Consider the following 13,259-nt stretch of genomic DNA (forward strand, 5'->3'; position numbering starts at 1 on the left):
TGTGCTAGGTAGCAGAATGGCAGAGGAAGATTTTTCTGCCTTAATTTAGTCTCTTGTTGTAGTTTGAACTGAAACAGTCCTGTAGAAATCAGGAAAGGAGGTGGTTGATCGCTGGCCATTACAAGCAGACTCCATCCCCCAAACTGTAGTCATTCTTTTGTTTGAATTAAATCAGAGCAATCCTTGGGGCTTTAGTTGTCTTTCCTGAAGCTAAAATTGAGGGGAGGAGTGTTAATGAGCGTCTGCCAAAGGGCTTTCCTGGAAGATGCGATAAGCTCTCTCCAAACTCCATTCATGGCTCTTTAGTGCTAGTGATCTCCCCGAAGAACAGGTCCCAGAGGGAATTCCCACAATGGCTGTGTGTTTTATCTAAATTACATCTGTATTGCTGCTCTAAAGAGGACACTTGACGGCCCTGTTTGCTGAATGGTTTTCCTCCTCTTTCTAATGACTAGGTGGGGCAAGTGGCGATCGTGCAGCCTTTGTGATGGAAGAGTACTTTCTGTGCCCCTTAGTTTCCAGCAGGCACAAGTTGGGGGTGTGCCTGTGTCAGAAGTTTGCATCAGTGGGGCTATGATGCGCTCATTAAACGGGATTTGTCTTTTTTGTTAGCCTTTGGAGCTGAATTGGGTCTAATTGCAGTCCAGCTTAGATTCTTGTTTTCCTTTTCTCCTCTTTAGTTGGTCAAGTAAAATTTGGTCCACCCTTGAGGAAAGAGACGGAGCCACATGGTGAGTTTGTGAGTTACAAGCAGCATGGGCTATGCTCTGCACATTATTCCCTGCAAATGTCTGTGGAGGAGGAGAAGTTCAAGGTGTGTAGCATACCTCCTTAGCGCTACTGAAGTTGGTAGTGATTTTTCTGACAAGTGCCATATTGGTCCTGGATCTTTTGGTGCCATTGCAGTATATGCAGCAAGACCCCTGATTTGTGGGCTCTGCCAGGTGTGATGTATGTGCTAAGCAACAGCCCTTGGTCTTGTGGGTTTCCTCTATGCTTTATACCTCATTGCCAAGTATATCATTCCCCTTATTTATAGAGTTATTTTTTTAATTGTAGAATGCCTGTGCATATTCAAATGTTCCTCTCCCTTGTGCTTGTATTGACAATGATTGAGAATGGAAATAATAAAATGGAGAGCCTGGGAAAGAGGTATTGACACGCGGAAACAAACTTCACAACTCACACAGAGTTATAAAGCAGGCATGTTTATTGCGGCACCGGGTGCAAGGGGATTTCTCCTCAAAGCTTGCACACCGGGTTAAAATCATGACAGGTATTTAAAACAGTTAACAACGTTAGTTATTCCTGCTGGTTCTAGCCCTTAATTAACTCTTGGTTAATACTTTTCTTACTTCATCTTAAAGTTATAGTTCTCTTTTAATTCACCACACCTGCTGAGAGAGTAGGGGGCTTAATTGGGTTGGGCTTTTCTAGCTAGGAGGTGTGTTCCTTAGTGTTATAATGAGATTATAATGAGACAAGTTAACTCTAGGGCACTGTTTTGGCAGTCCATTCTATTTTTCTACGATTCGTCCTTGTGCTAATAGTTATTGCTAGTTAGCAGAGAGCTGGTGAAGACAGTCTTTATCTGTCATATGTCTAAGTGCCAGGTGCAGTTGTTATGAACTATCTTCTTTACATTCTTCTAATTCTTCTTGCTTGTTTTTAACACTTGTTTTTGACCTTGTTTTTCAAGATGTTCTGTAACATTTCCCCCCTTTGAGACTTATGGATATATTTTATAATTTCCATAAGTCTCAATCCTTCTTACCTGGATTTCACCAACTAAACAGAAGGTGATTAACCTTGTCACACATTCTCAAATCTACCTCTCCTCTTACAACCTGGAAAAAGAAATAGAATATAAAATATTTCAATTCTAACCTGATTATGCACGCATTAATATTATTAATACTATAATAGTATCAATATTATTAATAATAATTTCTAAGAGCCTTACTGAAGCAATTCTGTGGAAAAATCAGTTATCTTATGCATAGTCGATACCAAGTCTTCTCAGTGGTTTGGATATTAGTGCAGTCTGAAGTTCTGGGATTATCATTATATCAGTTCAGTGATGCAGTTGAAACAACAAAGTCGGTACCGAGCCCGCGATCGGGACGGTTTTCCGAGATGAATAACTCAATAACAACTAGTTTGTTATTAAGCAGGCATTCTTTAATACAGCGCTGGGCAGCACTGGGGATTTGTCCACCATGAGTGCTCCAACAGGTTAGCAAAGCACCTCAGTTCATATACAGAAAAATCATACATATTCATCAGATTTCTACAAAGACTGGTCTTATCTGGTCTTATGTAGATGAGTTCCTGGAATTCATTTGCATAGTCCAAGCATGCGCAGTAAAATTAGGATTAGGGTCTTTTCACCCTCCGGTGGTCATTCATAGTCTTCTTCACACTGTCTGCTAGTTGAACTTCGGGCTTCCTTTGTCCATACATAGTCATGGGATTGGCTTATCCATCCTTTGGCCTCGGAATGTTAACGAGCTACCTCAAGGCCCATTTGATCTTATCAGGAAGGGAGTTACATATCTTGAAACATCCTATTATCAGTTCTGCTCAAGGAGTAACTAAAACTATGCAAGTAAAGCTTTTATGTATCACAGTAGTGTCTCAGCCAGGGACCGTCAGTGATTTAACCCTTCATTCACAGTTAGGGTCATTAATTGCTCGTATATGATCACGGTTTAGGTTTGGCAACTTTGGTTTTTTTCTTAATTCTTTGGTATCAATCCTCCCTTTTGAAGTAGTTAGATTTTTATTACTTCCATATGTTTCTTTCAATGGTTCTTTTAGTACAGCCTATGCAGATTCCTATAATAATCGCAATCACGATCACATAAATTACTCCCTCCAACAATGTAGCTAACCATCCTTTTAGAGACCGCCCACCTAATTCTTGGAGATTTTTGTTGAACCGATTATTTTCCGCCGCCTCTTTTATCGCTCTATTGTCTTTTGCTACTTTTCTCATTTTGTCTAATTGTTCTTGCAGGTGATCAGTGATATTTGGGATGTGGATACAGCAGTGCTCTTTGTCTACCTTAAGATAGCCACTCACTCCTTGTTCTTTGACTAATAGCAAGTCTAAGGCCAGCCAATTTTGTAAAGTCATTTTAGTGTTAGCTTGGATTTGTTTGTTGATAATTTGGAATCCTTTCTGAGTGGCTCTCGATAAGGCTTCCACCTGCCAAGTCAGATTTTCTATTAACATTCGATTTTCTAAAGGCATCAGCCCTGGTAATGGGAAACTTTGGAGTCCCCACTCAAATTGTACTGCTGCGGAAGGCTCCGTCCAAATATCGGGGTCTTTTTCTGTCTCGGTATCCCTTTTAATTCATCCCCAATATTGAGCTTTGATTGGACTCTTTTTCCATATAGGACATAAGGTCAGTAATCCTGAAGTTGCTTGTCTAGTTATTGTACTAAGTCGTAGTCGGGTAGTCCAATACCCATCTGATGTAACCCAGGTTGTGTAGCCTGGGGATGGAACGTCTTGTTTACAATCATTAGTTGAAAAATTTTGGTTTTTACAACATTCTGTCATTGTCAAGGTAGAATTTAGGATTGATATTTCACTATAATTTAGAACACTGGGGCACATCCAATTGGTTCGGCTAACATAAGTAGCCTTCGTTCCCCAATTAAACCCCCAGTCCACATTCCCTATATATTTCCAATGTCCTTCCAAAGGTCTGGTCCAAATTCTGAGTTTTGTTCTAAGGTTAGTACATTCTGGAGCGGTGGTTACGTTAGGTACTGTATTATTAGTGACACAGAGTTTCAGTAATCCTGCGGCCTGCCCGCCGGAGGCTGCCAATGCTATTTGCAGAAACTGGGCATGTAAGGGATGTGATCCCTTGGGGCATTGTTTTTCTGAGCCTCTCCCAAATACTGTTCTGTTGTCCCCTGATCTCCAAAAAGTAGCATCTTGTAAAACATCGCTTCCTCTCTGTCTACGTTTATTGTCTTTGTCTAAATAGTAAGAGACATTGGCCTGCTTAAAGGCTCCTGTGATGTTGTCGTGTTCCTCTAGTAAAGATAAATTTACCTGTATAGTGCCCCATGGGATGGGCTGACTGGCCGAGTGAGGGACTGGGACGCATGCTGTAACACTGGTAAGACTATGCATTTTGCCAAACCCTTGTATCAAAGTTAGAATTAGGTTTTCATCCAAATCTGTATTGACCTCTCCATCTGTATCAACTTCCGCACTTCCTGACATCGCTGCGAGAGATATAACCCAGAACTTCATGATTCCCGCGTTAATTTTAAACGTAAAGGTCCCTCTTGTTTGACAGCCCATTGTGGTGACGCGGCTGGCTTGATGCTGCTGCGACGTATCCACGGAGCGACTCCCTCAAGCTTGAAAGCAGTATGGGTGGTGAGTAAAACTTGAAGAGGTCCTTTCCACTTCTCTTTCAACAGCTCGTCTGACCATGTCTTCAGATACACCCGGTCCCCTGGTTGGTAGTGATGCACAGGCACGTCCAAAGATAGTGGCGTGCTCATAGTGATGTACCTGTGGAGAGAGGACAAAACTTTCCCAGAGAGATAACATATTCTTTTAGGTAATGTCTTCCTGCAATTTCAGGATTAACTCCTGTTTCAGTCATCTGATAAGGTTTACCATATATGATCTCAAAAGGACTAACCTTTTCTTTGGTTCTAGGCTGGATGCGTATCCGTAGCAAAGCTAAGGGTAAAGCATCCAGCCACTTTATCTGAGCCTCCTGGCAAATTTTACTTCTCTGTCTTTTTAGGCTTTGGTTCATTCTTTCTACTTTTCCACTTGATTGAGGTCTCCGTGGGGTATGGAGATCCCATTTTATCCCTAACGCTTTCGTCAAACTTTGAACAGCTTCTGCTATGAAGTGTGGGCCCCTATCCAAAGATAGTCCAATGGGTACCCCAAATCTCGGTATTATTTCCTTAAGTACCACTTTGGCTACTTCTTTTGCCTTGTTGGTGCGACAAGGGAAAGCTTCTGGCCAGCCTGAGAAAGTATCTAACGTTACTAAAAGATCTCGGTATCCATTTTGCCGTGGTAATTCGGAAAAGTCTATTTGCCAGTAGTCTCCTGTTTCCTCTCTTTGTCACCCCTGGTAAAGGTCTTCAGGGTAGGCGAGGATTATTCTTCAGGCATAGCTCACATTTCTTCGCTATGCTCTTAATTATTCCAGTCATTCGTACACTTAGCACTTGTGTTTTTAATGCTTCAACCATTGTTTGAATTCCCCAGTGAGTTTCTTGGTGTTGCCTATTGGCTATTTCACGCATCATTTCTTGTGTAACTATTACTTGGTGTGAAGGAGTTACCCACCATCCTTCTTGATTTTTGTTTGCTTTCAGTAGGTTAGCCAATGGATTGTCTTCTGGTGTATACTGCGGATTCTCAGGTCCCAAGCTCTGAACCCTTTCTGGCAAAACTAGCAATATTTGACCTTCAGCTGCTTCTCTCGCAGCTCTATCTGCAACATGGTTCCCTATATGCATTGGGCTATTTCCAGTTTGATGTGCCTTGCAATGCATAATTGCCACTAATCAGGGTAGATTAATTGCTGGTAGTAATTGTTGGATCATTGGCCCGTATTTGATTGGGGATCCCTGAAATGTGAGGAGTCCCCTTTCTTTCCAAATGGCTCCATGAGCATGCACCACTCCAAAGGCAAATTTTGAATCTGTCCATATATTAACAATTTTACCTTTTGACAGTTCTAATGCTCTCAGTAAGGCTATGAGTTCTGCTTTCTGGGCCGAAGCGTTGGATGGCAGAGCTTTGGCCTCAGTCACTTCCTTACCAGTTACTACTGCATAACCTGGTTTTCGTGTTCCATTCCGCATAAAGCTGCTACCGTCTATGAACAGGTCCCAGTCTGCATTTTCTATCGGTAGGTCTTTCAGGTCTGGTCTGCTGGAGCGCATCTGTTCTACAGTTTGCAAACAGTCGTGTGCTAATTCTTCTCCAGCAGGATCAGTAGTTAGGAAGGTCGCTGGATTCAGGATCGTGGTTACCTTCAGCTCCACGTTGTCTTGTTCCAGAAGAACGGCTTGATATTTCAGCATCCAGCTTGGTGACAACCAGTGTCCTCCTTTTTGTTCCAGCACTGCTGTAACTGCATGGGGTACAAATACAGTTAATTTTTGCCCAAGGGTCAATTCTCAGGCCTCTTGGATCAGTAATACTGTAGCCGCCACTGCTTGGAGACATGCTGGCCATCCTTTGCTAACATTGTCTAGTTGTTTTGAAGAATACCCCAGGGGTCTTTTCCAGGCTCCCAGCTTCTGGGCCAGTATCCCTGAGGCAATATGCAGTCTTCCATGCACAAATAATGCAAATGGTTTTTCCAAATTCAGAAGGCCTGGAGCTGGAGCATTCATTAAAGCTTGTTTCAATTTCATAAATGCATCTCTGCACTCCTGAGTCCAGAAAAGGAGATTTCCTTCCCCTTGTACAGCTTCATATAAGGGTTTGGGAGTGAGTCCAAAATTTATTATCCACAGGCGACACCATCCAGCCATTCCGGGAAATGCTCTGAGCTCTTGTTTCGATTTAGGTTCGGGGATCTGGCCAATGGCCTCTTTTCTTTCAGTTCCAAGACTACACTGGCCCTGTGAAATTGTGTACCCCAACTATATTACCTCCTGCTGAGCGATCTGTGCCTTTTTCCGGGATACTTTGTACCCTGCCGTCCCCAAAAAGTTTAGGAGTTCTATTGTCATTTGTATGGAATCCTTCTTGTCATTTGTTGCTAGCAGTGTGCCATCTACATATTGCAGTAAGGTGGTATTTTTATGCCTCTTTTGCCAGTCTTCTAATTCTCTGGCTAATTGATGTCCAAAGATGGTAGGACTATTTTTAAATCCTTGTGGTAATACTGTCCAACACAAGTGAGTTTTTCTACCTGTCTTAGGGCTTTCCCACTCAAAAGCAAACAGTTCTTGACTTCTGGCTGCTAGCGGAAGGCAAAAGAAAGCATCTTTCAAGTCCAGTACAGTAAACCATTTGTCTGTTTCCTTCAGGGTGGTCAAGAGAGTATACGGGTTTGCCACTACTGGGTGAACATCCTGTACAATTTCATTTCTAGCCCTTGAGTCCTGGACCAATCTATACTCTTCTGAATGCGATTTTTTAATTGGCAAGATCAGGGTGTTGTATTCTGGTTGACATTCTTTTAGTAATCCAAAATTTATGAATAGTTCTATTAATGGTTCTAATCCTTTTCTTGCCTCTAATTTAATTGGATACTCTTTTTGTCTTACCGGTCTGGTGTCTGGTTTCAACTGAATGATTACCGGTTCTGCCGCTCGGGATCGTCCTGGTGCTCCTGAAGCCCATACTAGAGGGGTTACAGGATTTTCAGCTGCTTCTGGTATTTCCTGTAACTCGGCTTCCTTCTGTAACATAAAAACTTGAGCATCCAAAGCTTTCTTGTCAGGAATATGGATTTGGATTTTTCCTTTTTCAAAAGTAATTTGTGCATTCAATTGACTTCATATGTCTCGTCCTAATTAGCGGCACAGGGCAATCAGAGAAATCGATGGGTTAACACCCTTTTCCCAATTGTAAACTTCAAAGGCTGGAAAAATGGCCGATTTTCTTTCTGCCCCGTGGCACCAATAACTGATGTACTCTGATTACTCAAATTAGCCTTGCATGTATTCAATACCAAATAAGTGGCCCCCGTATCTACTAAAAATTGTACTTTTTCATTCCCCAACTTTACTCTAACCAGGGCTTCTGTTGGGGAGGGTTCCGATTCTTCCCCCGGTCTCCCTCAGTCTGAATCTATTGTCATCATGTTAGCAGCCTGATTTGGCATCTTCTCACGACCTTGTCTTCTTAACTGCGGGCACTCCCTTTTCCAGCGTCCTTTCTGTTTGCAGTAAGCACACGGATTTATCTCCAGCAGCATTCCGACCCTCCGTACTCCACCAGGAAGTCTTTTTCGCTTTATGGGAACTCTGAACTTGCTAGTTTCTTGGGCTATGGCTACTGCCAGCATCTTACTATCTTTAAGCCTCTCCTTTCTCTGCTTTACTTCCTCCACCTTTTCCCTGTTGTTGTACACTTTGCAGGCACGCTCTAACACTTTGTGCAATGAGCGGGCATCTGCCCCCTCTAGTTTCTGTAATTGCCGTTTTATGTAGACTGTCCCATAAAGATGTGGCCCAACGAGACAGCGTCTGCTTCATTGTCTGGATTCAAATCAGTGTATTTTCTTGCAGCCTCCATTAGTCTTTCAAAGAAAGAAGAGGGGTCCTCATTCTTTCCCTGAATGACCTGATACAATTTAGACCAATTCTTTGATTTTGGAATTGCATTCCAGACACCATACAGAATCACTCGTTGGTACTTGGATAATAATAACCTTTGAGCCTGGACGTTAGGATCCCAATTGGGATTATTGGAAGGGGAATGATCCTATATCCATCCTGCTATTGCAGCTTGAACATGCACTCATTCTGCCTCCTCCTTAGCTTTAGCCAAAAATCAATCTTTTCTCATCATAAGAAACTAAATTATTCAAGACAACTTGCAGATCTTTCCAGTCCGGATCCTGATTTTTGATTATAGTCTCCATAACCTTTGCCACCTGCTCGGGGTCCTCCCTATATACACCTGCCATCTCCTTCCATGCCTTTAAATCCGATACCGAAAACGGCACTTTTACCCAAACTGGTGCTCCGTCTGGTCCTACGGCTTGTCTGAGGGGGGCTTGTACGTTAGCCTGTACATTCCGAGCATTTCCCCTCCTAGTTCTCCCCGCCACCAGACTAAAATCCTCTTCGCTGGAACTGTCAGAATCATTGTCTCACTCTTCTCTCCTTCTGTTCCTACCCCTCCTTGGTACAACCAACATCTCTACCTCTTCCTGTTGCTCTTCTTCACAACTCTCTTTATATTTATTGCATTGCTTGCTGATGCCGCACGCTGAACAACAATGCTTAGGCGCTTTCTTTTTCTCTGCCTCTAGGGCTAATACACCACTTTCACTTGCACTCAAGCCACACTCCTTACGTATGTTATAATGATCCCGCAAAGCAAAGAACAAATTCACGTATGGTACCTCATCCCATTTTCCTTCACGCCTACAGAACAGCACTAACTGTAACACAATGTTGTAATTTATACTTCGTTCTTAGGCCATTTCTCCTGATCATCCAGAGTATACAGAGGCCACCAGTGATTGCAATATTCTATCCGTTTTTTCCGAGTAAGGGGATCACCCCCAAACTTGCTCCAGTGGTTTAGCATACACCCCAAAGGGGAACACTTAAGAATCCCCCCTTCAGTAGATTGTCCAGCACCCATGATGTAAAATGACCACGTAGATGTGTCCAAATCAAAATCCAGATTCAGGGCGTCCCTGTAGTAGCATACAAATCACACAAAATTATACAGTAGTGTACTCCCGATATCAATACCAGCAACTTAACAACATGTACTGAATTCAGATACGACTTATTTGCAAGCAACCAATACCAATATCAATATTAATATCAAATACCAATGTTGTTAGTCTCCCAGAGAGCTGTCACAGAAACTCACCCGACCAGGGAATCGGAGGGCCTCCCCGAAAATGCTCCAGTGCGCTCAGGAGTCCTCACAATTCGTCTGGTCCATCAAGATTCTGGAGAGCAGGTCCCATCTGGGTCGCCAAATTCTGTTACCGAAAATCGTAACGAAGAAAACTCTCCAAACCAAATGATAGTTTAGAAAGCCGACATTGGTTTATTGCAGCGGCGGGTGCATGGGGGATTTCTCCTCCTAACATGCATACCAGGTTAAAATCATGACAGGTATTTAAAACAATTACCAAAGTTAGTTAGGCCTACTGGTTCTACCCCTTGATTAACTATTGGTTAATACTTTTCTTACTTCATCTTAAAGTTACAGTTCTCTTTTAATTCACCACACCTGCTGAGAGAGTAGGGGGCTTAATTGGGTTGGGGTCTTTTCTAGCTAGGAGGTGTGTTCTTTAGCATTAGAATGAGATTATAGTGAGACAGGTTAACTCTAGGGCACTATTTTGGCAGTCCATTCTATTTTTCTAAGATTTGTCCTTGTGTTAATCATTATTGCTAGTTAGTAGAGAGTTGGTGAAGACAGTCTTTATCTTCAGTATGTCTAAGTGCCAGGTGCAGTTGTTATGAAGTATCTTCTTTACATTCTTCTGATTCTTCTTGCTTGTTTTTAACACTTGTTTTTGACCTTGTTTTTCAAGATGTTCTGTAACATCAAGACCTGATCCAGACTGCCCAATTCTGATTGAAATTGTGTCAGTTGCTCCTGCTTGTGTCTGAAGTAAATAGGAGTTAGGTCAGATTTGCAACTAATACAGATGTGTACTCAAAACCTCCCCTGAGATCCTAAATTGGTGACTGCTGCTTTCAGGGCCATTAGTTAATGAAAATGCCCTGAAGGCTGTAGTCAGTAAGAATAAGGCAATGTTGAGTCATGCACATTGCATTCTAATGGTGAGCAGATGGACCCCCTTTGTCTCCTGAAATGGCTGAAGAAGGGCAGTTTTCACTTGGGGCTGCTCTGCTCAGAAAAGAACTGGATGGAAAGAGCTGCCCAAGTGCAGCAGCCCTCCTACCTCTGTGTCTGTGTGTGTGCGTGTGTTTGTGTGTGTGTGTCTCTGTGTGTGTGTGTGTGTGTTCAGAAGTGCCTTTCTCCACCTTGCTGCTTCTCGGTCTGTTAGTAATTGAGCTGCAAGTCATCTGTGAATGAATGGGTGCTATTTCATTCTAGCCCATGTTGCCACGTGGCTGAATGGGGTTTCATCTTCTGTCTCTGAGCACGGTAAAGCTAGGCAAGCATTAAAAAAGAGAGACATGGAAGGACCATCTTTTGGCGGCGGTCCTCCACTTTTCACAAACTGGAGAGTTCGTGAAACTCTCCAGGCAGGCGGCTGTACCTGACTGCAGATATGCCGGACATCTAACCCCACAGCAAATGTGGAGTATGAGACCTTTTCTCTGCTATGGGACAAGACCCTGCTTGTAGGCAGTTGCTGGAGAACAGCTGATTCGTGTTAAACTTATACCTTCATTTTCCTGTGCAGTATCGTCTGCATCACAGTTCTATCCACAAAGCTGAGATGCTTTTTCCCCTGCCTTTCAGGATTGCTGCAGGCATGTGTTTTAAAGATATGTTGATCTAGCCAGCATGCTGTAAGGGTATGGATAAGATCAGGTTTCTCAGTGATACTTTTTCTTCCCACCAAGTTAGACTGGTAAAAGAGATCCTTTTCTACTAAGAAAGCTCATTCTATATGTTGCTAAAAACACTGGGCTGCTCAGACATTAGAGAAAGGGGCTAATTACAGAGAGAGAGGCTAGATAAGTCTCTCCATAGTAGCAACAGCACTGTGTTGAATGTGAGTTGTTTGCTAGCTCTTGTGACTGTCCTTTTCCCAAATAAGTATTGCTGGACTTGCCTCGCAGGTAGGAGAGCTGAGTCCCTGTGAGATCAAACACCTTGCCTGGTCCCTGGCAGAGCTGTCATTAGATGAGTGCGAATCTGTGACCGTCAATGTCATCCTTGGTGCATCTTCTGTGCTGCCTGTGGCACGGGAGGGATTTTTTCTATCTGTAGGAAAGAGAAAAGGTTTTGGGTTGGTTAAGAAAATGGGGAAGGTTTCTTCTCTGTGGCCCGGTTGTCCTGGGAGTCCCCGTGCTGCTTTGTAAGGGAAAGTTGCAAGGCTGTCTCTGTGGTGGAGCTGGTGAGTGCAGCACTGGTGACAGGACAGCTATGTTTCTGATGTGCCTGTTTCAACCCCCGCCAGGGGCTCTGGTGTTGGTGTTCGGAAGCTAGACAGTGCCTGTGCTGTCAGGTCTCATCTCAGAGCCTGCAGCAGGGCTTTTGGGGATGGTGGCTGATAGTGCTCTGTGTCCCTCTAGCACTGCAGCAAAGGAGAGGTTACTAATGCAACATGGCTGCCTGTTGCCCTTGGCTGGATGCTCTTTTGTTTCTGCAGGAGGGTAAGAGCTGTGTAAACAACGCTTCTCAGGGGATGGGGGGGAGGATTTGGAGCCCTGTAGAGCAGCTCCCTGCATGGACTGTTACCTGTGCCTCTAAGGAGACCAGGGCCAAGAGCCTGGTTTGGTCAGACCCTGCTAGGGTGGAGAAGGGTGGCTTGTCTGAAGTGCTGAGGTGGGTGGCTTGCTTCTGCGCTGGGCTGTGTGCAAGTGTGATCCCCCCCTCTGTGCTTCCTTGGGACTAGCTGCAGTCTGTGCTGTTTGAAATGTGTCCTTTGAGCCAGAAACGCAGGCAGGCAACTGAGAGCCAAGTGTGAATTGGGAATGGTGGCTCCAAGGTGAACCTGATGGTGAGAGTTGGATATTGTGAAGGAAAACAGAGGTGAGCTCATGGGGCAGAGAGGGTGTTGGCAAGGGAAGAGGGGCTTGTTGGTCCCTGTGGGGTTGTATGTACAGCCCCAGGAATGGAGAAGGAGCAGTGATGTAAACCCTGTACCTCCTCTGAGCTGGTGGTCCTGAGCATCCGTGGTGGTGTGAATTTCAGCTTCTGGGCTCTCCTTTTGAAAGCGTGGGTCTCCCCTGGGGAAGATGGCTGATGCTTCACTTTGTGGCTAGTTTGCAAGTGTTCTTGGAACTGATAAGCCCTGTCCTGAGGAAGAAGCCTGGAAGGGACTTGGTCTTCCCTGTCTCAGCTACACCTGTGTCTCTGGCAGCAAGCTCTGTGAGAGGGATGATCTTTCCACCTCCAAGCATGGTGAAGCCCAAGACTGGGTCAGAAAGCGGTGGCTGCAGTCGTCTACATCCTGCAGGACGTCCTGAACCGTGTGTGTAGGCTTGCAAAGTATGTACACCCATGTTGGTTTTAATTTCGGGTCCATTGCTGTTCAAAAATGGCAGCTTGGCAGTGCTGCCTGGTGTCTGTATCCTTCAAGAGCCATGGTTATGGTGAAGAAGCTACTGGACAAGCTGGCTGTGGCCTCCCCCTGCTCAGCTGCCAGCACTCTGTCTGGTAGCGTACAGCTGCAGCGACACCTCCCCACTGTGCTCTCTGGGAATGCAGTGTATTCCTACCCCTCAAAGTCCCCGTTAGCTCGAAAAAGTAATAATCTGTAGTGTTCACCTTCTCTGCCATCGGAAATTAAGCAGCTTTGGCAGACCGTGTGTGTTTTGGGAAACGCTGGAGCCCCCCCGAGGGCTTTGTGTGCAAAAGCCGAGAGAATCCAAGAAAGCTGCTTTTTGCAGAGAGC

The sequence above is a fragment of the Gavia stellata genome, chromosome 5 (assembly GCF_030936135.1).
Source record: "Gavia stellata isolate bGavSte3 chromosome 5, bGavSte3.hap2, whole genome shotgun sequence".
NCBI lineage: Eukaryota > Metazoa > Chordata > Aves > Gaviiformes > Gaviidae > Gavia > Gavia stellata.